The sequence below is a fragment of the Pelophylax lessonae genome (genome assembly GCF_965119305.1).
Source record: "Pelophylax lessonae genome assembly, chromosome: 4".
NCBI classification, from domain to species: Eukaryota; Metazoa; Chordata; class Amphibia; order Anura; family Ranidae; genus Pelophylax; species Pelophylax lessonae.
In genome coordinates, this window is record NC_138771.1 from 397,691,731 (window position 1) to 397,716,658 (window position 24,928).

Below are 24,928 nucleotides of genomic sequence, written 5' to 3' on the forward strand. Positions count from 1 at the left end.
GATCGTCTAGGTAACCAAGAATCAATTTGGCGCAGTAGTGCCAACATTGGGGCCAACACCTTTGTGAAGACCCGAGGAGCCGTGGCGAGACCGAAAGGTAACGCCACAAACTGATAGTGGTTCTCTTCTACGGAAAAGCGTAGAAACCGCTGATGTCCTGCGAAAAATGGGAATGTGAAGATATGCGTCCTTGATGTCTATGGATGCTAGGACATCCCCTGGATGCAGGAAGGCTGCTACTGTGCGAATGGACTCCATTCTGAATTTTCTTATGTTGACAAAAGAATTGAGTGCCCTTAAGTCCAGAATTGGACGCACTTTGCCCTCTTTCCTGGGTATTGTAAATAGGTTTGAATAAAACCCCTGAAAACGTTCTGTCCAAGGAACGTGGACTACCACTCCTTGTTGTAGTAAATCCGTGACTGCTCTCCGCAGATCTTCTAAACAATCCGGGGATAGTCGGATATTGGAAGAATCGCGCCGGTGGGAGAGATCGAAACTCGATCTTGTACCCTGACCTTATGACTTCGCAAACCCACTTGTCCGGGATTCTGGAAAGCCATGGATCCGAGAACCGGCGAAGACGTCCCCCCACCCCAGTTATGGGTGGGGGCGCACCTTCAGGCTTTGGACGATTTATCTTCAGGTCTGGAGGGGGCGGGCTTTTGCTTGCCCGACCAACGTCCCCTGAAGCCTCCTGAAGGAGCTTTGGAGGACTTAATTTTTTCACCTGCGGGACGAAAAAACCTCTTGTGAGCAGAAAAAGAAGGCCCTCGTTTTTGACGAGTTCCTTTACCTTTAACATTTTGCGGTAAAAAGGTGCTCTTTCCACCCGTGAGATCCTTAATGATCTCATCTAAGTTGGCTCCAAATAGACGCTCTCCTAAAAAGGGGATATTGGCCAATGCTTTTTTGGAACCTTGGTCGGCTAACCAACCTTTTAGCCACAGTGTACGCCTGAGAACCACCGCTGAGACTGATGCTCGCGCCAATAATGGAGTGGCGTCTAACGCCGCATCACACACAAACTGTAACCCCTGTATCATTTGTTCCAACAAATCTGATACCGCCTGAGGGACCTCTTCTATGTCCCGGCGTAACCACTTGGTCCATTCAGTTACAGCCTGCGAAACCAGACCAATAGCAATTATTGGTCTGAAAGCTGATCCAATCAAGGTAAACATGGTGCGAGACATAGCTTCTATCTTGCGATCCACTGGATCTTTAAAAGACGGAGCGTCTTCTAGAGGAATAACCGTGGCTTTATTCAATCTAGCAATTGGTGAATCCACAACAGGTGGTTCTGTCCATTTCTTAATGAGGGTTTCCTCAAACGGATAACGCCTGTTAATGCGTTTAGAAATAGTAGAAGTGCGTTTTGGCAGACTCCATTCTTCTTTGATTGGATTGCCAAAACATTTGGGCAATGGAAAAACCTTCGCCACTTTGATGCGTCTTTTAGTCCCGAAAGGGATTTCAGTTTCAGCTATTTCCGACGGAATACCCTGTAATCTTAAGGTTTCTTGAACAGATACAATGAGTGCGTTTACCAACGCTTCCTCTTTGGCTATGGCTGATGCCGAAACATCCTCCTCACTGTCTGAAGAGACAGTACACGAGACACCAATCCCAGATGAGGTACCTGCAACTGCAGAAATAGGCTCAGAGTCTGAATCCGAGGTTTCAGATAATAAGGGGTTAGGCGGGGGTCGCTTTCCTGCGCCCTGTCCCTGACAAGCCACTTCCACCCGGGACACAAAAGTTTCCATAATAGCTGACAATGATTCAATCGTCAGTGGGGTGCTGGAGGATCCTGCAGACCCCTCGAGGGGATCCGGAGGAGATACATGAGTGGCAGGGTCCATGTTAATTCAGGACACCTTTGCCAGAAAAAAACAAAAAAAAAAAAAAAAACGTTTTTTTTATGTTTCTCCCCCTAGCGCAATAGCGCCCCTCAGAGTACCTGCTTCTCGATCCCCACAGAGAGAGAGAGGGACCCCAAGGCTCACCAACCGATGCAGTGAAGTTTCCAACCAACTGCAGTCAGCGTCTGTCTTTTACAGACTGGAAGGAGCTGTTGCTTTTTCCCCGGGTAGAAGGACGTGGCTCCGCCCCCTGTGTACGCCTTCCGGCGTTCCCAGCTCTCCACGAGGTAGCTGGGCTCATGAAACATGGCCGCCCCCATACAAGAGACATTAGACTCCAAAAACATGGCGGCCGGCGTGACCTGAGGACATACATGCACCTGGTCTACGGCAAAATGGCGGGGACCGCCGAAATCGTTTTTTCCCAGCACATCCACCTGCATCTCTGCTAAGTGGCGATTTATTGATCTACAGGAGATACACTACAAATAAGGTAGGATTATACCTCCTATGTCTGCTGTAATGCTACAGTCTGCTGGGTAGTGTTAGCTCTCAAACCAAGTCCACTTCCCACAAACACATACTGTATTTACAAGGGGGACTTTTAGTGTCAGATATATACTGACCATGTATGGAGGGGCCCATAATTCATACTGCCTCATAACGAGGAAAGAAAAAAGGGAACGTTTACTCACCATACCGAACCGACAGGCACCCTCTCTTCACAATACCCTCTCCACCGGGGTGGGGGGTTGTGGACCACTCCGGACGCCTCGACTCTCTGGTTCCTGGCGTCCAAGCGAGACTGTTAACTCGCAAGGTCAGTCCCTCCACTGGGACTCTGTCGCGGCCGACCCAGCGCGGAGCTCTGGTCTGCACGCGCTCGTAGGCAGAAACCGGGGTGACCACTGGATCTCAACATCCAGCCCGTCGCCCGGCCCCGCATACTTACTTGAATGTGTCGCGGCCGACCAAGCGCAATGCAATGGTCTGCGCGCGCTCGTAGGCCGGCTGGGGTGACCACTAGTGTCGCCCAGTCCGGCGTTTTTGCTTGAAGATCTCACAGGAAAAAAAAACACTGGAGAAAAACTACCTAAAAAAATATTTTTTCTAAAGAAAAAATCTTGCCAGGACCAAAAAGATCCCAGCAAGGAACTTAGGTCCTTACTCCTGACTAAACAGAAAAAAGCAGAGAGAGGGAGGATATACCCTCAGGGACTGCCCCTAAGGTGGAGCCAGAACGTTTTGTCTTTCTGCCTAGTCCTACTCCTGCGGAGACAACATAACCCAGCTCTTGAGAATCAAGAAGACTACGTCTGTCAATGAGCGATAGAGAAAGGTGGATTTACTCCAGAGATAAACCGATTATTCTCCCACTCTACAAAACTCTGTTCCGGCCACTTCTGGGCATCGGTCCCCAGAAAGAATGTGCTGGAACTGAGAGAGTTCACAGAAGGGCAACAAAGATATTAGGGGAATGGAGGACATCAGCTATGAGGAAAGACTACAAGCATTGAACTTCTCTCTGGAGAAAAGACTCTTGAGAGGGGATATGAGATCAATGTACAAATAACATACTGGTGACATTAGCATTAGGAACAAACTTTTCAGAGAAAGGGAATTCAGTAAGCTACGAGGCCACTCACTAAAACTAGAACCTAACAAGCTATATTATATATATATACATATATACACACACATACATACACTAGACATTAAGCCCGTTAAATTAACGGGCGCTAGAACATATGTGGTCAAACATTTGTAAAAACAGACTTAGTAGTAAGTCCACGCGAGCGCGCACCCGCCGCGCGCCCACCCACACCAACCGCTTCCAACAGTTTTGCCTGGCTTCCCTGAAGTCTCTGCGCTCCAAGTCCCAACGGCTGTCCGTGGGGCACATGCGCAGTAGCGCAATCCCACGCACACAGGGACTGGACGCCGAGACACTTGTGTAATGATATTGTGCGTTGGCACTCTAGTTTGTCAGGCCGCCATTTTGTTCAAACACTGTCGCAAGCATCCATCTTGTGGTACGAGCTTAGTTGACAGTGTTGGAAATGTTCATTCTTACCAGCATCATCCCCCCAGCCTTTTGGCACTGTAATGACCCCCTGGGTCACTATATGCCAGGTTCCTGCTAAGCTGACATTTTTCACACCTTTAACATACACAAGCAGACTGACCGCCCAGACATTCCGTCTCCTCTCCCATGGAGTTAATTGGTAATCTGAACACAGCATATGGGCTCCTAGGTCTAGGACACAGCTAACCCCAAACTTCTCAATTTCATACCCAAGCAAGATATGTCTCTAGAAAGTAGATATTTGGGTGCCCCATAAAATACCGATCAAATTAATACCAAACATGAACCCCCTCATGCCTAGTAAAGACAAGCTAGCGATCAGAGGCCTTACAGGGCAGAGGTTAGTCCGAAATACCCCATGTTTAGTGTCTAAAGATAGGACATTCCAAACCGGACCATAAGATATTGGTTTCAAGCATGTAAACCGTTTCAATTGTCAAGATATGAGTGCTTTTATTAATCTGTCAAACGGGGAGGTCCCGTAGCAGTTTAGAAGACTCAGAGCCTATTGGCTAAGTACTTCTGGTGACACCCCCTGGAGAGTCAGAGAAAAGGACAGGAACTGATAGAGAGCTCAGTTCTCATCCTAAGATCGACGGCATAACACCGCCCCAAGGAGAACCAAACATACCTGTTCAACTCTGAAACTTAAGGTAATACCAGGACTGTTTTAATGCAAGTATTTTCATTCTTTCATTTCTAAATTGCTGTATATTGTGTCTCCATTTCCTTGTAACCCATTTTTCTGTAAATATTTTTATTCGCACCAATTTTTCACCTTTCTATAATTAAACCTTATTTTGAAAAGTGTTAAACTTTGTCTCTAAGCTCTTAAACGCAACTTGACCCAAACGAGCCTGCCTCCTGAAGTGCGCTACTGTGTGTTATGGACAGTTATTTTAAAGTCATAATTGATATTTGTACTGTTTAGGCTAACCTATCTGAAACATTCTGGTCAGGTGACAGTGTGTGTTACAGACGGTTATTCTAAAGTCATAATTGATATTTGTGAAATCAGGAGCGTCCGCTAAGCTCAAACGTAGCGGTGGTGGCAGTGAAAGGGTTAATCGTTTAATTAACCCGAAGACAATTACGCAAGTGACGGCAGGGTGTGAGATTGCTTGGTCTTTGGTCACGAGGTGGATGAGAAGGCCAGGGGTCTGATACCCGCCACAACTTGTACTTTATATGTATAGATTATTTAGTATATATATATATATATATATATATATATATATATATATATATATATATATATATATATATATATATATATATATATATATTATATATATGGGGGGGGAGGGGATTGTAGTGTGTTGGGGAAGGGAGGGGATTGTAGTGTATGGGGGAGGGGTTCTACAGTGCATGGGGGGATGGGTTCTACAGTGTATGGGGGGATGGGTTCTACAGTGTATGGGGGAGGGAGGGGATTGAAGCGTGGGTGGGGGGAGGGAGGGGATTGTAGTGTGTTGTGGGGAGGGGATTGTAGTGTATGGGGAGGGGATTGTAGTGTATGAGGGGGGGGGGAGAGAGGGAATTGTAGTATATGGGGGGGGAGGGGATTGTAGTGTGTGTGGGGGGGGAGATTGTAGTGTATGGGGGAGGGAGGGGATTGTAGTGTATAGGGGGGGGGAGATTATAGTGTATGGGGGGGGGGGTTCTACAGCACATGGGGGGATGGGTTCTACAGTGTATGGGGGAGGGAGGGGATAGTAGTGTGGGGGGGGTAGGGAGGGGATTGTAGTGTATGGGGGAGGGGGGGATTATAGTGTATGGGGAGGGAGGGGATTGTAGTGAATGGGGGGGGAGGGAGGGGATTGTTACATAGTAGGTGAGGTTGAATAAAGACAATAGTCCATCCAGTTCAACCTGTGTAGGTGTGTGTGGCTGTAATCATCTCACATACCCCTGAATGTTCTGATCCTTGAGAGGTACGTCTAATAGTCTTTTGAAAGCCACCATACTACCCGCAGAAACCACCTCTTGTGGTAGAGAATTCCACAATCTTGTAGCCCTAACAGTAAAGAACCCCCCACGCTGCCTGAGATTAAAACGCTTCTCCTCTAATCGCATTGTATGCCCCGAGTCCTCATGCAATCCCTTCGACTAACAACTTTTTTTCTAAGCTGAGATCCCCATTGAGATATTTAAAAATTGCTATCATGTCCCCCCTCAAGCGTCTCTTCTCCAGGGAGAATAAATCAAGCGTTTGCAGACGCTCTTCATAATCAAGGTCCTCCAATCCCCTAATCAGTTTAGTTGCCCTTCTCTGGACTCTCTCCAGCTCCAACACATTCCTCCTGAGGACCGGCGACCAGAACTGGACAGAATACTCCAGATGGGGTCAGACCAGAGTTTTATAGAGTGGAAGGATTATAGACTTATCTCTGGAATACATCCCTTTCTTTATGCATGCTAATATTCTGCTAGCCTTGGCAGCTGCCGCTTGACATTGCATGCTGTTGCCTAGTCTATCATCAACCAAGACTCTCAGATCTTTCTCCATTTTTGATTCCCCCAAGGGTTCCCCTCCTAATGTGTATTGTGCTTTTATGTTTCTAGTCCCCAAGTGCAAAACCTTACACTTCTCCACGTTAAACCTCATTTGCCAAGTCGTTGCCCACTCTGTTATTTTGTCCAGGTCATTTTGTAGGATATCTGCTTCATGCTGTGCAGTTATTGCCCTGCCCAATTTTGTGTCATCTGCAAAAACTGATATCGAACTACTGATCCTGACCTCAATGCTATTTATGAATAAATTGAACAAGGTTGGTCCCAGGACTGAGCCTTGGGGGACCCCGCTTATTACCTCAGACCAGTCTGAGTATGCGCCGTTTATTACCACCCTTTGGACCCGCCCTTTTAGCCAGTTCCGTATCCAAGAGCAAACCCCGCTGTCGATACCTGCAGACCTTATTTTATAAATTAAGCGCTTATGGGGAACTGTATCAAACGCCTTAGCGAAATCTAGGTACACCACATCCACTGGTCTGCCCCTATCTAGCTCACAGCTCACCTCCTCGAAGAATGTTAAGAGATTGGTTTGACAAGAACGCCCATTTGTAAACCCATGCTGGTTACTGCTGATAATGTTGTTGTCTTTAGCAAACTCTACGATATAGTCCCTTATCATCCCCTCCAGAAGTTTACATACTACTGATGTCAAACTGACAGGCCTATAATTTCCCGGTATATGCCTCTGACCCTTTTTGAATATCGGAATCACGTTTGCTTTCCTCCACTCCCCTGGTACATCTCCTGTCCTAATACTGTCAAGCAAAGATCAGGAACAGTGGTCTGGATATAACCTTACTGAGTTCCTTGAGTACTCTCGGATTTGTACGCCATCCGGGCCTGGTGATTTGTTTGTGTTAAGTTTATCCAGCCTTTCCCTGATTTCACCCTCTGTTAGCCATAGTGGCAAGTCCTGTGTATTACTACTAACCATACAGTCATGGTTAGTGTACCCCTCCTTTTCCTGTGTAAATACTGACGAGAAAAAAGCATTCAGCACGGTTGCTTTTTTAGTGTCCTCTGTAACCATCCTCCCATCATCGTTAATTATGTGTGCAATATCCTCTGCCCTAGTTTTTTTGCTGTTGATATATTTAAAGAACTTCTTTGATTTTTTTTTTACTATCCTCCACTATTTGTCTCTCAAAGTCTATTTTAGCCATCTTGATTTCGTGTTTACGCTTCATATTTGCCTCCTTGTATTGGTCGAAAGCCAATACTGTGCCCTCTGATTTACATTTTCTGAAAGCCAATTTTTTTCCCCTAATAAGTTTTTTTAACGCTACGGTTTAGCCAGCCAGCTTTGGCTTGGTCTCTTCTAAATTTATTTCCCGTAGGAATGCACTGCAAGATGCATTTGCTTAATATGTTCCTAAAGCATTCCCATTTCTCCTCTGTGGTCAGTGATCCCAAGGTTTGGTCCCAGTTAACCCTTTCCATCAATGAGTACAGTTTTGGAAAGTTTGCCCTTCTGAAGTTAAGGGTTCTTATGTTCCCCACTTGCCTTGCTATATTGTTATTTACGCTAAATTTGATCATCCTGTGATCGCTAGAGCCCAGGTAGTCCTGGACTTCTACCTCCGAGATTATGTCTGGGTCATTAGTGATCAATAGATCCAGGATTGCGTTTTCTCTAGTAGGAGAATCCACCAGCTGTGACATGTAATTATCCTGTAAGGTTTCCATGAATAGACGGGCCTTATGTGAGTGTGTAGTCCCCTCTCCCCAGTCAATGTCGGGATAATTGAAGTCCCCCAATATGACTGATCCTAGCTTTGCCACTTTACCCAAAAGTGCTAAAAATTCCAGCTCAATCTCCTCCCCTTGTTTAGGTGGCCTATAGCACACCCCCACAATTACTTTTCCCTTTTCTCCTTCCCTGTGGAGTTCTACCCATACGGATTCTAACTCCATACTCATCCCTTCCATAATGTCACTCCTCTCAATCACCCTTACATTATTCTTGACGTAGAGACATATCCCTCCCCCTCTTTTTCCTACCCTGTCCTTCCGTTACACTGAATACCCTTGTATATTTGCCAGCCAGTCATGTGAGGGGTCGAACCAAGTCTCCGTTATTCCCACAAGGTCTATGTCCTCCTCATGTACTAACATTTCCAGCTCATCCATTTTATTAGCTAGGCTCCTGGCATTAGCATATACCCCTCCTAGTTTTACGGAAGTTAAACGCGATTGGTGGTTTTGTTTATTCCTGTTTGGTCTGCGGTTTTCCCGCACAGACCTACCGATTGACGTTGTGGACCTACTGTCGCTGCTGACCCTACAACTGTCTTCAGTCCTTTGCTCCCTCCTAACTGACTCTACTTCTGAGCCCTCCCCCCGTCTCCTAGTTTAAAAGCTCCTCCAACTTGGTGGCCATCTTTCTCCCCACTACACATTGTAGTGTATGGGGGAGGGAGGGGATTGTAGTGTATGGAGGGGATTGTAGTGTATGGGGGGATTGAACGATAAATGTCGGGTTGGAGATTGGTGTGGGGGAGGGGAGATGTGAGGGTGGGAAATCAGAGAGGAGGGGGGAGGGGAGCTCCTCACACACACAGAACAGAACAGTGGATCATCCAATAGGAAAAGACCCCCAAATCCACCACCACCTCCCCGCCCAGGAAAATTGCTGTCACGGGCGAACCAATGGTAGTGGAGACCCCAAAATTGTACCGCAGGTGGCCAAGACGCTCCCCCTACAGCTGATAAAAATTTGGGGTTTCGGGGATGAAAGGGCACGGAGCAGTGACCCCGAGAACCTGGCCACCCCCCGCCATAGACTCCAATGTTAAACCTGGTCACCTCGCGGTTAGGTCACGGTCCCTTTAGGGAGGGGAGGGGATTGTAGTGTATGTGGAAGGGAGGGGATTGTAGTGTATGGGGGGATGGAGGGGATTGTAGTGTATGGGGGGGGAGGGAATTGAAGCGTGGGGGGGGGGGGGGGAGTGGATTGTAGTGTGTTGGGGAAGGGAGGGGATTGTAGTGTATTGGGAGGGGATTGTAGTGTATGGGGGAGGGGTTCTACAGTGTATGGGGGAGAGAGGGGATTGAAGCGTGAGGGGGATTGTAGTGTATGAGGGAGGGAGGGGATTGTAGTGTATGGGGGGGGATTGAACGATAAATGTCGGGTTGGAGATTGGTGTGGGGGAGGGGAGATGTGAGGGTGGGAAATCAGAGAGGAGGGGGGAGGGGAGCTCCTCACACACACAGAACAGAACAGTGGATCATCCAATAGGAAAAGACCCCCAAATCCACCACCACCTCCCCGCCCAGGAAAATTGCTGTCACGGGCGAACCAATGGTAGTGGAGACCCCAAAATTGTACCGCAGGTGGCCAAGACGCTCCCCCTACAGCTGATAAAAATTTGGGGTTTCGGGGATGAAAGGGCACGGAGCAGTGACCCCGAGAACCTGGCCACCCCCCGCCATAGACTCCAATGTTAAACCTGGTCACCTCGCGGTTAGGTCACGGTCCCTTTAGGGAGGGGAGGGGATTGTAGTGTATGTGGAAGGGAGGGGATTGTAGTGTATGGGGGGATGGAGGGGATTGTAGTGTATGGGGGGGGAGGGAATTGAAGCGTGGGGGGGGGGGGGGGAGTGGATTGTAGTGTGTTGGGGAAGGGAGGGGATTGTAGTGTATTGGGAGGGGATTGTAGTGTATGGGGGAGGGGTTCTACAGTGTATGGGGGAGAGAGGGGATTGAAGCGTGAGGGGGATTGTAGTGTATGAGGGAGGGAGGGGATTGTAGTGTATGGGGGGGGATTGAACGATAAATGTCGGGTTGGAGATTGGTGTGGGGGAGGGGAGATGTGAGGGCAGGAAATCAGAGAGGAGGGGAGCTCCTCACACACACAGAACAGTGGATCATTCAATAGGAAAAGACACCCAAATACACCACCACCTCCCCTCCCGGGAAAATTGCTGTCACGGGCAAACCAAAGGTGCTGGGGACCCCAAAAATTGTACCGCAGGTGGCCAAGACACTCCCCTATAACTGAGAAAAATGTTGGGGTTCGGGGATGAAAGGGCGCGGAGCAGTGACCCCGAGAACCGGGCCGTGACCTAACCACGAGGTGACCAGGTTTAACATTGGAGTCTATGGCGGAGTAGAGGCCCGGTTCTCGGGGTCACTGTTCCGCGCCCTTTCATCCCCGAACCCCGAAATTTTTCTCAGCTGTAGGGGAGTGTCTTGGCCACCTGCGGTACAATTTTGGGGTCTCCAGCACCTTGTTTGCCCGTGACACCAATTTTCCCGCAGCGGTATTCTCTGCGACCAAACGGCTGTTCGTTCAGCACATGCGCAGTAGCTCATTTCCACGGACACAGGGAAAAGCAGGGAAAGCGGACGCAGGGACACTTGCGTTTTATTAATATAGATACAAAATATGGAGTAAAACAATAGCAGGACAGGAGACAAGGAAAGCAGAGAGCCAGGTACATGAAGCAGGGTAAAGGGGAACAGGACTCAGGATGCAGGTTTCAGGATCAGGCTCAGACAGGGACACGGCTAGCAGAGAAAATACTGAAGCACTGAACTTCAGTGAAGGGAGTGCTTATATTCCCTGAGCAGTCCTCCTCAGGTGCAGCCTAATTAAAAGTACAGTCAAGCTGCGGAGAGACACCCACTGGTGGGCCCTGGAACTGCGCTCTTCGGTTCCAGGAACAGCAGTGCCACCAGCAGGTGACCCACGTAATGACACTGATCCTGACATCCACAAGCAGAGGTATCAGCAGGCAGCATCGATAGTTTAAAAAAACTATTAGATGGGCACCTTAAAGACCACGACATACAATGTACGGTTAACATGCACACATCATAGGTCATAGATTGAACTGGTGTCTTTTTTTTTTTTCAACCCCCACTAAGTGACATGTGCTAGGGGTGCAACTAGCACCCCAGCATATAATTGTAAATATCCTAGCATGTGCAGTGTTTCCAACTTCTGCCATCATGACCACTTCAATTAAGTGGTCATGGTGGTTAGAGTGTTCCTTTAATATCTCTCAGAAGAAGTAAACCTCTGTATACTGATTGCATTTCATTTGATCATCCTCTAGTTGTGTTAAATTGGGGGGTGGGGGGTGCGCGGCATGCCACCTCCCTGAAATGAGAGTTTGCCACCTCCCTGAAATGTGTTTTTGCAGGTGGGATATCTGAATATGTAGCAAAATACACAGGGCTTGACAAATCCAAGGCGCCAAGTCGCAATTGCGACTAGAAATTGCGTCCTGGCACCTGGCTTTTCTCACCCCATTTACTGTTGGCACCAGGCATGAGCACAGAATGCAAATGATTGGGCACGACACATGGCAGTCGCTGGGATTCTCAAATCCCTCCTCCTTCGACCCCATTGGCCATCTCCTTATGGTCTTTTTTCCTTTAAGGAGGGGCCGCCCCCTGCTGGTTGGACGGGCCGCGGGATTCCCACCTATAATTGGCCTCGGCTGTTGTCAGTCAGGCAAGACAAGGCATCTGGTGGCTGGGCTAAACGTGGCTCTTGCTGCCTTCCCTTTTGGCTTGGCAGGCTGGTCTGGATAGCGGCGGCTCGGTACCCTGTTAGTGGCTGACTTCAGTCGTCATCGCCAGTGGTGAAGGCGTCTTCCCGAGCCTAGAACATGGACCTGTGTGAGAGGCGGCATCCCAGGGAGAGGTTTGGCTGGTGTTGGCTGCACTCAGTGCTCCCCTCATATCTGCTCACCTAACCGCCCCCCCCCCCCCCCAGGCTCCTCATTGTTTTCAAGGTGAGGAGAAGCGCCTGGCCTGGGCAGCTGTCAGAGCTCCTCTCCAATCTCATCCATCCTACTGTAGTTCTTGCTGGCTCCCCGTGTGTATATGTCCTTCCTGGGAGACTGGTCTTTAGCTGGTCTCTCCCAGGCTAGAAAAGGTGGCTGTGATATGGAAGGGCCAGGCTGTCCTTTACTTGCTGAATCCTGGGTCAGAGCAGGCAGCAGCAGTGTGTCCCTGGAAGCAGCCCATGTCCCTGGGGGATGTAGTTCTAGTCCTGATTTAGGACAATGATGTTTCATGTGTGATGTGCGATCGGAGATCAGGAGGAAACCAGAGTGTCAGTACTAGATAAAAAAGAGGAGCTCCACCACCAAAAAAACACCTCTAGTGACTCCAAAAAACATGGCTGCCAGTGAAAATCAATGGGAATCCACCGCAAAATGTCCGCCGATCTTTTGTCAGCACATGGGCTACAAGAAAATGGCAGCCCCGTGCGGCCTGCTGAGCTTCTGGGGACCCTCGAGGGGGGCGGGATACTGGGCGGGATCGACAGGATGGGGCCCTGGTAGTGACAGGTAAGTTTCCCCCCCCCGCGCACAATCGATCATCCAGTCGCGAATGGTGCACCCCCCACACCCACTGTCGGCCTAACTCCTGGTCCCAACCTCTGGGTGTAGGTTCAAGAGCCTCATAGCCACAGTTAGTGAGGGGGGAGGGGGAACAGGAAAGGGGGATTGCATGACAGGACAAAAGGTGATACCCGGGGGTCCGACCCTCCTAAGGAGGGACCCACGTCCACCCCAAAACCTGCCAGGGGAGTAGGGGGGGGGGGGGCAATTACTCACCAAACCTGGAACAGGCGGGCGCCATCTCCAGACAGAACTCCTCTCCACTGAAGTGGAGGGCTGTCTGCCAATAGGAATGATGCGACTCGAGCCTAGACCTGGCCGTGTGCGATCTGGCGAGACATTTAACTCGCAGGGCCAGTCCCCGTCCAGTGGGACTGTCACAGCCGACCTAGCGTGGAGCTGGAGTCTGCCTGCGCTCGCTGGATCTATAGATCTATATATCCAGCCCGTCACCCGGATCCGACTTAGTTGCTTGTAGATCTTACAGGAAAATCCGGAGAAAAAAAAAAACAAAACTAGAAAAAAACTTTTTGCCAGGACCACAGATCTCAGCAAGGAACTAGGTCCGACTCATGACTGGGCAGATTAAAACGGACATCCTATTGCAGAGAGAAGGGATATACCCCCTGGAACTTCCCATAGGCGTAGCCAGAACTTTTTGTCTGCCTAGTGTCCTACTCCTGTAGGGGGCAGTATAACCCTGTTATGAAGAACAGAGACTGTGTCCCTCAATGAACGATAGAGGAAAAAAAAAAAAAAAAAAAAAAGGACTCAAATCCATCTGGTTCAACCAATAGAATAAATAAATATAACAATCATCAAATTGAAAACCTCCATATACAGAATCTTTTAACCACAGTCCATCCGGAGGAAGGCAAAAAAAAATCCATAAAGCATGGTCAAATTTGCTCTAGCATAGGAAAACATTCCTGCCTGATCCCCCGGAGCAATCAGACATTCCCTGGATTAACAGCCTCTGATGTGCTTACCTTTCCAGTTATATTTTGTGCATTTAGGAAAGCATTCAGCTCTTTTTTAAAAGGACAAGTCCACTTGAAATAAAATAATAAATGCACATATTTTTGCAGTTAAAAAAAAAAAAAATAAAAATGTGCATTTATTTCTTTTTGCAGTTAAAAAAATGTGCATTTTTTTATTTTATTAGGAGCCTGTAAAGCATTCCACCCGCAATCATCAGATCACAGGTGCAATCTCAGGCTTCTGCAGACTGTTACTTCCTCTGGGTGGCAGGTACTGAATGACAGAAGAATCAATGAAGCAGTTATTTGAGAACTAAAAGCCCTCAGCCGTAGTTGTAGTTCTCCCATTCACAGAACATTGTTAATGAATGACACAGTCGGTGGAGCCCCGCATGGCCACACTTTTTACACCCTGTATACGGATGCAACATGAACGTGAGCTGCAGTACCTGTAGCTGCTGACTTATTTTTTTTCAAAACTGCTGTAATTTCCACTGTACTTGCCACTTCAAGAGAAAATAAATCCAGTTCAGTTAATCTTTCCTCATAGCTAAACTTCTCTCATTTAGGCCTCTTTCACACTAGCTGTCCGAATGGGTCCACCTGTCAGCTTTTCAGGTGGACCCGATCGGATCCCCCATTCTCCTCAATGAAGCGTTGGGTGTACAGACATCCCAACCTGCAAAAACTCATTTCAGGGAGGTGGCAAAGTCATTTCAGGGAGGTGAGCCCCCCCCACGCACGCCTGCGCCGCACCCCCCCCCCCACTTCCAATTTAATACTACCAGAGAATAATAAAATGAAATGTAATCAGTATACCTGGTCACTGGTGCTGGACACTGATGCTGGTACTGGACACTGGTGCTGGTACTGGTCACTGGTACTGGTCACTGGTGCTTGTACTGGCCTGGTCACTGGTGCTCGTACTGGTCTCTGGTACTGGCCTGGTCACTGGTGCTGGTACTGGCCTGTTCACTGGTGCTGGTACTGGCCTGGACACTGGTGCTGGTACTGGTCACTGGTGCTGGTACTGGCCGCTGGTGCTGGTCACTGGTGCTGGTCACGGGTGCTGTCCACGGGTGCTGTCCACGGGTGCTGGTCATTTGCTGGTACTGGTCTCAGGTGCTGGCTCTCTGGTGCTGCTCTCAGTCACAGTCACTGTGTCTGTCACAGAGTGGGGTGTCACGATGATTGGTCCCGCGCCAAAATGCCTCCTGGAGTATAAGATGTGGCTGTAGTAGAGAGCAAAGCCTCTGCTTGCTCTCTGCAGCTCCTCCCACAGGCGGAGTGCATGACTCATATCACTCCGCCTGTGAGCCAGATCTATTTCGGCTCCGACGTGATTTCTCTGTGCAGGCTCAGCTTGCTGACAGCTGACACACTGACTCTTCTGCCTGCATCGATGAGTCATCTGACTCACTTGACTCACACACACAGCCGGGATATTGCCCTGAGCTCGCGGGTGTCCGTGAGCTCAGGGCGGAAAGCGGGAGTCTCCCGCGACTTGCGGGAGACTTGAGATGTCTGGGTGTAAATTGATATATGTCTGTGGTAGTCACTGTCACTGAAGGACAGACACTATATGTCTTAAAAGAATGAAGGGGCTTTTTCACTTAGGATAGTAATATTCATGAACAATATCCCCCAGGAAATATACAAGGATAAATTGTTTCATATATTTCCAGAGGAATATTGTGCATAACTATTACTGTCCTAAGTAAAAAAGCCCCTTCATTCTTTTAACACAAACCACACATAAGGCCTAATTCACTGTACTACTAATTCGCCTTCACCAGCCTTTTGCCGCTATGGCGAATTTCAATGTCTGAAAATGGAATTCACAGTACGGCCGGCGGAAAATAACACCTATTGTAAAATTCATTAAGATCCAATAACGTCAGGGCGAGAGTTAAAAACAGGCCAGCTAAAAGCTTGACTATTTTTGTCAAAAACATTGTTTAAGGCCCCTTTCACACTTATGCGACGCAATTTTACAGCGATTTTGCCGCGATTTCGCGTTGCGATTTTGAAAGCAATGGCAAGGCTATATGCCTCAAAACGCATTAAAATCGTGGCAAAGTAGTGCAGGAACTACTTTGAAGTCGGTGCGACTTCAAAACGCACTGATATGAATGGGGCTCATTAAAAATAATGGAAAACGACTTGTCATGCGATTTTGCGGTCCAAATGGGGCCTAAGACCCCAAAAAAGCCCAAATGACTGTGGGAGATTTGGGATATCATTTGGAGATTAATGGCTTTTAAACTGTGTCAAAAAGTGAAATATAAAGGAGGGATTTCTTCAAAAGTGTAAAAACTAAAAATAGCTCCTCAAGTCCAGAGCTGGAAGAAGGCACATGTGCGCATGCGCAACGCCAACCTTGCTTCAAATTTAACGTTTTGAAAAACGTAAGCACACGATATAATGAATTAGCATGTCAAAATCGGGTTTTCGCCCACGTAAATTGGCGCGCACTGGCAAAGATGGAAAAATTGCATGGTGTCACTGTACATAGTTCATACTCCTAGCAATTGCTCCATTAGTAAACACCATCATATTCCCCAGATTTTTGGGGTTTTCCTGCTCAAGCATTTTTCACTGGAACAATGATATATAGCTTCTATATAGAAAAACACATTATTTATGGTTGGCAACAAATCGTAATAGAGTAAATACATATGCCCAATCCTTTGCATTTTGTACTGCAGCTGCACCCCCTAACTGGATATTTCGGCACATTTAGTCAAAAAAATAAATATATGTATAGCTCTCAATACAGATATATCTCTATATAATCGATTTTTGTTATTTGTTTATTTTTGGGGGGTTGTTTCCATGAAGAGTTTGGGAATGCAAATGCCTATGCCCTAAACAATTTCAAAAGTATTGATGGTAACATTTTGAGGGTTCTAGACCTCGAATTGTTGCCCACTGAGAGAGGTGTTGAGGGATTCGAACCCACAAACGAAGGGCTGGAAAGGCAGACTCCCTAATCATTGTGCTATTTGTCAGTCATGATATTTCCAATTGTATTAATGTATATGAGTGATGGGCATGAGTTTGTGCTTGGTCATATGCATTAGCATCACCCAACTCAACCTGAAACCAAAAAGAAATGTTGCACAAAAAGTAGATATATATGTATATCTATATCTCAATCTCTCTCCAAATATATGTAATGTTTTTGTTCACACACATCCATACATTATATATAAATAATCACACACACACACAAACACACAAACACACACAAACAGTACAGACCAAAAGTTTGGACACACCTTCTCATTCAAAGAGTTTTCTTTATTTCTCATGACTATGAAAATTGTAGTCACCTCTTAAATTGTTTTCACTTCACAGGTGAGCCCTGTCAGGTTTAGGCTCCTTTCACACAGTGTGTCCGTTAAACGGACTCCGCTTTTCTCAGCGGGGGATCGAGCAGCAGGATGACAGCTGTGTCTCCGTGCTGTGTGCGGAGACACAGCTGTCAGTTCCCCATGCATCTCTATGGGGGAAATCGGATGGGAACGGACTGTCGATCCGTTCTCATCCGATCCGCTGGACGGATGGAAAATATGGTTTCCATCCGTCCAGATTTATCGGATCGGATGTCAGCGGACATGTCTCCACTGACATCCGATGCCCCATAGAGATGCATGGGGGGGACCGTTCAGATCCACCAAAAAAACGAACAGGCGGATCTGAACGGTCCGCCTGTGTGAATGGGGCCTTAATAAGTATGATTTCTTGTCTTATAAATGGGGTTGGGACCATCAGTTGTGTTGTGCAGAAGTCAGGTGGATACACAGCTGATAGTCCTTCTGAATAGACTGTTAGAATTTGTATTATGGCAAGAAAAAAGCAGCCAAGTACAGGAGTGGCCATCAGAAATGAAGGTCAGTCAGTCCGAAAAATTGGGAAAACTTTGAAAGTGTCCCCAAGTGCAGTCACAAAAACCATCAAGCACTACAAAGAAACTGGCTTACATGCGGACCGCCCCAGGAAAGGAAGACCAAGAGTCACCTCTGCTGCGGAGGATAAGTTCATCCGAGTCACCAGCCTCAGAAATCGCAGTTTAACAGCAGCTCAGATTAGAGACCAGGTCAATGGCACACGGAGTTCTAGCAGCAGACACATCTCTAGAACAACTGTTAAGAGGAGACTGTGTGAATCAGGCCTTCATGGTAGAATATCTCCTAGGAAACCACTGCTAAAGAAAGGCAACATGCAGAAGAGACTTGTTCAGGCTAAAGAACACAAAGAATGGACATTAGACCAGTGGAAATCTGTGCTTTGGTCTGATGAGTCCAAATTTGAGATCTTTGGTTCCAAACACCGTGTCTTTGTGCGACGCAGAAAAGGTGAACGGATGGACTCTACATGCCTGGTTCCCACCGTGAAGCATGGAAGAGGAGGTGTGATGGTGTGGGGTGCTTTGCTGGTGACACTGTTGGGGATTTATTCAAAATTGAAGGCATACTGAACCAGCATGGCTACCACAGCATCTTGCAGCGGCATGCTGTTCCATCCGGTTTGCGTTTAGTTGGACCATCATTTATTTTTCAACAGGACAATGACCCCAAACACACCTCCAGGATGTGTAAGGGCTATTTGACCAAGAAGGAGAGTGATGGGGTGCTGCGTAAGATGACCTGGCCTCCACAGTCACCGGACCTGAACCCAATCGAGATGGTTTTGGGTGAGCTGGACCACAGAGTGAAGGCAAAAGGGCCAACAAGTGCTAAGCATTTCTGGGAACTCCTTGAAGACTGTTGGAAGACCATTTCAGGTGACTCATTGAAGTGTGACTCTACAATTTTCATAGTCATGAAAATAAAGAAAACTCTTTGAATGAGAAGGTGTGTCCAAACTTTTGGTCTGTACTGTACGTGTGTGTATATATATAACACACACACATATATACATACATACACACACACACACACAGTGCCTTGCAGAAGTATTCGGCCCCCTTGAACTTTGCGACCTTTTGCCACATTTCAGGCTTCAAACAAAGATATAAAACTAATTTTTTGTGAAGAATCAACAACAAGTGGGACACAATCATGAAGTGGAACGAAATTTAGTGGATATTTCAAACTTTGTTAAATAAAAAACTGAAAAATTTGGCGTGCAAAACTATTCAGCCCCTTTACTTTCAGTGCAGCCAACTCTCTCCAAAAGTTCAGTGAAGATCTCTGAATGATCCAATGTTGACCTAATGACTAATGATGATAAATAGAATCCACCTGTGTGTAATCAAGTCTCCGTATAAATGCACTTGCACTTTGATAGTCTCAGAGGTCTGTTTAAAGCGCAGAGAGCATCATGAAGAACAAGGAACACACCAGGCAGGCCCGAGATACTGTTGGAGAAGTTTAAAGCCAGATTTGGATACAAAAAGATTTCCCAAGCTTTAAACATCCCAAGGAGCACTGTGCAAGCGATAATATTAAAATGGGAGTCCGAAGACCTGGCCGTCCCTCTAAACTTTCAGCTCATACAAGGAGAAGACTGATCAGAGATGCAGCCCAGAGGCCCATGATCACTCTGGATGAACTGCAGAGATCTACAGCTGAGGTGGGAGACTCTGTCCATAGGACAACAATGAGTCGTATTACTGCACAAATCTGGCCTTTATGGAAGAGTGGCAAGAAGAAAGCCATTTCTTAAAGATATCCATAAAAAAAGTGTTGTTTAAAGTTTGCCACAAGCCACCTGGGAGACACACCAAACATGTGGAAGAAGGTGCTCTGGTCAGATGAAACCAAAAATCGAACTTTTTGGCAACAATGCAAAATGTTATGTTTGGCGTAAAAGCAGCACAGCTCATCACCCTGAATACACCATCCCCACTGTCAAACATGGTGGTGGCAGCATCATGGTTTGGGCCTGCTTTTCTTCAGCAGGGACAGGGAAGATGGTTAAAATTGATGGGAAGATGGATGGAGCCAAATACAGGACCATTCTGGAAGAAAACCTGATGGAGTCTGCAAAAGACCCGAGACTGGGACAGAGATTTGTCTTCCAACAAGACAATGATCCAAAACAAAGCAAAATCTACAATGGAATGGTTCACAAATAAACATATCCAGGAGTTAGAATGGCCAAGTCAAAGTCCAGACCTGAATCCAATTGAGAATCTGTGGAAAGAACTGAAAACTGCTGTTCACAAACGCTCTCCATCCAACCTCACTGATCTCAAGCTGTTTTGCAAGGAGGAATGGGCAAAAATTTCAGTCTCTCGATGTGCAAAACTGATAGAGACATACCCCAAGCGACTTACAACTGTAATCGCAGCAATAGTTGGCGCTACAAAGTATTAACTTAAGGGGGCTGAATAATTTTGCCTGCCCAAATTTTCAGTTTTTTTATTTGTTAAAGTTTGAAATATCCAATAAATTTCGTTCCACTTCATGATTGTGTCCCACTTGTTGATTCTTCACAAAAAATTACAGTTTTAGATCTTTATGTTTGAAGCCTGAAATGTGGCAAAAGGTCGCAAAGTTCAGGGGGGCCGAATACTTTCGCAAGGCACTGTATCTTTCTTGAAACACCCAACATAACCCTAAAAAGATATGTATATAGATATATGTCCCAAAAATGTATTGGTTCCCAAAATATCGCAAACAATGAAAAATCTATCTATACATTCGATCTATCTATCTATCTATCTATCTATCTATCCATCCATCTATCCATCTAATGAGTAGAATTTAGAAATTCAAAACAAGCTTCACATTGATCTTCACAAACACATACATATATACATACATACATACATATAAACACAAAATATATTGACCCTTTTCAACATTCTATCCGAAAAATATATGCGAGAAGTAAACAAATTATATAAAAATATAGATATGCATACGTACATACATAAACACTGCAAGCACTTGGGCCCCTTTCACACAGACGGACCGTTCAGATCCGCCTGTCAGTTTTTTTGGGGGATCTGAACGGTCCCCCCATGCATTCCTATGGGGCATCGGATATCAGCGGAGACATGTCCGCTGACACCCGATCCGATCTGTCAAATCTGGACGGATAGAAACCCTATTTTCCATCCGTCCAGTGGATGGGATCGGATGAGAACGGTCCGTTCCCTTCCGATTTCCCCCATAGAGATGCATGGGGAACTGACAGCTGTGTCTCCGCACACAGCGTGGAGACACAGCTGTCATCCTCCTGCTCAGCGGGGGATCGGCGGATCGATCCCCCGCTGAGAAAAACTGACTCTGTCCATCGGACGGATTGTGTGAAAGGAGCCTTATGGTCTACATGTCTTTCAGTTTCAGGACTATAAAATAGCTTCGCACATGTCTATCACTACAAACACAGCAGCCAATTCGTGCACCTGTGATGTATGTGATTTAATTGCAAAACCTGGCCTGCTCATGTCTCAGAAGGATTGGATTTGAGAAACACTCCAAAAAACAAGGCTATTAGTCCTGGTTGACACTATAGCGATGCCATAACACTGCAAATCTACTGCGTGTTAATGGATCGCATTCGCAGCACAGGCAGTTCACACTGGCATATGCGATTCGCTGGGGGTGTCAATTTCAAGTTTGCGACACCCCCAGATTAGATCGCATATCACAGTGGGATCTGCCAGTTTGCACATGAATCAGATGGCACTGGTGTGAACCACTTTGCGATCCAATTCTGCTGTGGAACTTAAGGGTGCTGTGTGAGTTCACTGCGATTTGGGTTGCAAATTCTGCAAGACAAACTGTATGGGTGAAGTTGCACCACACAGACATTGCATGTGATTTTAGAAGCATTGCTATCCAAATCACATGCTATGTCGGTCATCGCAATAGTGAGAACCGGCACTAATAGCCACTCCGACTCTGCAAGAACTTGCTCAACTTGCTTTTACCACTATGTTGGTAAAATATGTAGAGGGTCCAATACCAGACACATAGTTGCTTGGTGTTCATCAAATTCTCCAAACATTGTAAGGCGCCTTTCACACAGGCGGACCGTTCAGATCCACCTGTCCGTTTTTTTTTTTTGGCGGATCTGAACGGTCCCCCCATGCATCTCTATGGGGGATCGGATGTCAGCGGAGACATGTCCGCTGACATCCGATCCGATAAATCTGGACGGATGGAAACCCTAATTTTCCATCCGTCCAGCGGATCGGATGAGAACGGATCGACAGTCCGTTCCCATCTGATTTCCCCCCATAGAGATGCATGGGGAACTGACAGCTGTGTCTCTGCACACAGCACGGAGACACAGCTGTGATCCTGCTGCTCAGCGGGGGATCGGCGGCTCGATCCCCCGCTGAGAAAAACAGAATCCGTCCGACGGACGGATAGTGTGAAAGGGGCCTAAACGAAAGGTTTTAAAGGGGAAATTCATACAAGTGTTGTCATTGTTGGGATTTGAAACCATGACCTTAGTGACTCTGGGTAAGTTGCTAAGCAGTTAGCCATTATGCAGAATCCAGTTGTTTGGTGAACAGAAAGGGGTGGCATGAGGTAAAAATGCACATATAGCTAAGGTACTCAACATTGTAGGGAACCTAGGAAGAAGACTATTAAAGTGTGAAGTTTTAATGTCGAGCTCTGTAGTGTAGTGGTTAGAATTGCGTGCTATGCACCGTGCAACAATGAGTTCAAATCCAAACAAGGGAGATAATTAAATAGCTGTGCATGATGTCACTTTGCAAAAGCTTCACAGGGTATGTGCTATCTTGTTATCTGCGTGTACTTATTTTAGAGCAAGAAAAATGATCCAATCTGTCAGGGTAAAACAAATAAAATCTCTCTCCCCAACACAACTCAGGTGGGGATGGTGAGACTTGAACCTACGGCTGAGTGAGATGAATGAATCAGAGTCACATAAGCATGACAATTTGAGAAGCCGCGATTGCCATTCAGCTTTAATTGACGTCGCCCAATGCGGAATTCACTGTTGGTGTAACGCTCTCCAATTCGCCACGGCGCGAGTTCATTGATTTTAATGTGGAGAGAAAAAAAAAAACAGCCAGAGCAGAGTTAGGCTGGAGATTTAATGAATTAGGCCCATAGTGTCTGTCTTTCATCCCCAGTGATGATGACTACCGTCACAATGTCCATATCCAATACGATCCAATAAAAACAGATAGATTGGGATAGGTTCCTCTCTTCCATCTAAATGACTAGATCAGATGGCAGCCAGATGTAAACGGACAGGTGGTCCATTTACATCCAACTGCCAATAGAGGAGAGCAGGCTGTGTCTGTGTCCACTCTGCATAAGCAGAGCTGACACAGACCAGCCATCCGCCTGCTCAACAGGGATCATCCGCTGAACAAGCGGACTTCTGGACAGGACTGAGTGAGTGGCAGTAATTTTACAAAGTATGAATACAAGGAAAATTAGACTGACAGGAATAATGCACAGTGTTCAAACAACCAGCTATCCGTTCCCATCGGTGAAAGATCTGTGATAATTGGTTACTACGGATTACAGCAGTTTGATTTATCAAGGCCCACACAAGTCAAATGTGGTTCAGTTACAGGCAGAGTAACGTATCAAAAACCACCTTTAGGAAGAATAACCTGCTGGAAAAATGTAATATTCTACCTCGATAAACGTGTGCCCATAAAAATATGTAAATAACATGCAGGAATTTATTGGCTCTCAAAGAGCTCAGTTTGATTGAAACCAAGCCATAGCAGCATGAAGCTATCCTATAGCAATCTGCTAGTGTGGGCATGTTGTCAGCCTGATGTAATCCTGCCTTGAGGGACCAATGCCAAATGAGGAGTGTCCCTCATACTCAGGGTCAAACCTTATTTCAGGAACACAGCAAATGGCTCTCTTGCCCTTGCTTCATACCTGACACATTTGACATAAATGCTCTCCAATCTTCTCATTCATGAAGTAGAGAGAATGAATGAAAGTGCAATTATTATCTTTTTTTATTCTCTCCTCTGTCTCTTTCCTGCAGTTAAGATTAACAGCTGCAATGCAAAAGGTAGCTTAGAGATGCCAGTGATGGCCCATGATGACCTTGAGCGAGACATCATACTGGGCTATGTCTACTGTGTGTTATGCACAAAATAACTAACTGCACTTAGCGAGGGTGTGGAAAGTGGGAACACATCATGACCATTACATACTGAAAGGCAAATTTCAAGGTGAACAGTCTAATGCAACTATGCACACATTTCAGATAGGGTTGTGCAAAAATGGATGGAGACACTATAGGCTTGGCTTTGTAGGAGGAGGTGGGTGTAGACTTTTAAATATGTAGAACACTTCCAATACACAGGACCTCCACATGCTTAGCAGTCCTTACATCGTGGAGACCTGCAAACAAACAATTCAATCTAGGTGAATGATGCAAAGTGTATCCATTCAGACAATAGTGGGTCCCTCTTACACTGCACATAGTGAAATCAGGCCATAGGCTGGTACACCTGCTCACTTGTCATTATGCAATCTAATCAAAAAGCACACATGCATCTGTCACATAGTATGTAGTCATATGTTTTGCTTCCATCAGAAACCCAAACCCATGCACATTAAATATACAAAGGTCGACCGGCAGATGTGGCCTCCTCTATCCTCAGCTACTTCAGGGTGATTAGAGGTCAGTGAAACATGCCCAGCACATACACATCGCTCCAACTGCTGGCCGAACACTGACATTCCCTCCAGACTGTGTAGAAAACGGGCTCTCCGTTCCCATAAGAAGCGGAATGCGGATTCTTACCTTTCTATTCCAGAGACGGAGGACCTCGCAGCTTTAGATGTCACTGTCAGTGCAAGAGGAGGCGGAGAAGGGGAAGGCGGAGCGCTAAGGAAAAACCTAGGAAAGCGGCAGCGTGACGTCACGAACACACCGGAACGTGATAGGTCGTGTAGAATGATGCCTCCCGTCGAAATGCATCCAACTTACTGCGCATGCTCAGTAAGTGACGTCACTCCAGCTGACTGCTCCGATCAGCTGTGCTGGCGGTGACGACACTGACATGCGCAGTTTGTCGGATGCATTATCCGATGGTAGACAGAGAGCGGAGGGGAGAGAATGTGAGATTCTGCCTCGCTCTCTGTACTAGCTATCGGGACGGAACGGATTACAGTGTATTCTTATTAGAGAAATGGCGGGAA

General features: G+C 46.7%; 1 protein-coding gene across 1 annotated transcript in view; it reads right to left on the bottom strand.

Moving 5' to 3' along the window:
• Positions 1–24,586, bottom strand: part of LOC309552348 (non-selective voltage-gated ion channel VDAC1) — a 714,079-nt gene extending 689,493 nt beyond the window's left edge. The window contains exon 1 of the mRNA XM_082253265.1: positions 24,531–24,586. The gene's annotated coding sequence lies outside the window, so the exon portion shown is untranslated. The remainder of the gene's footprint in view (positions 1–24,530) is intronic.
• Between the last annotated feature and the right edge of the window lie 342 nt (positions 24,587–24,928).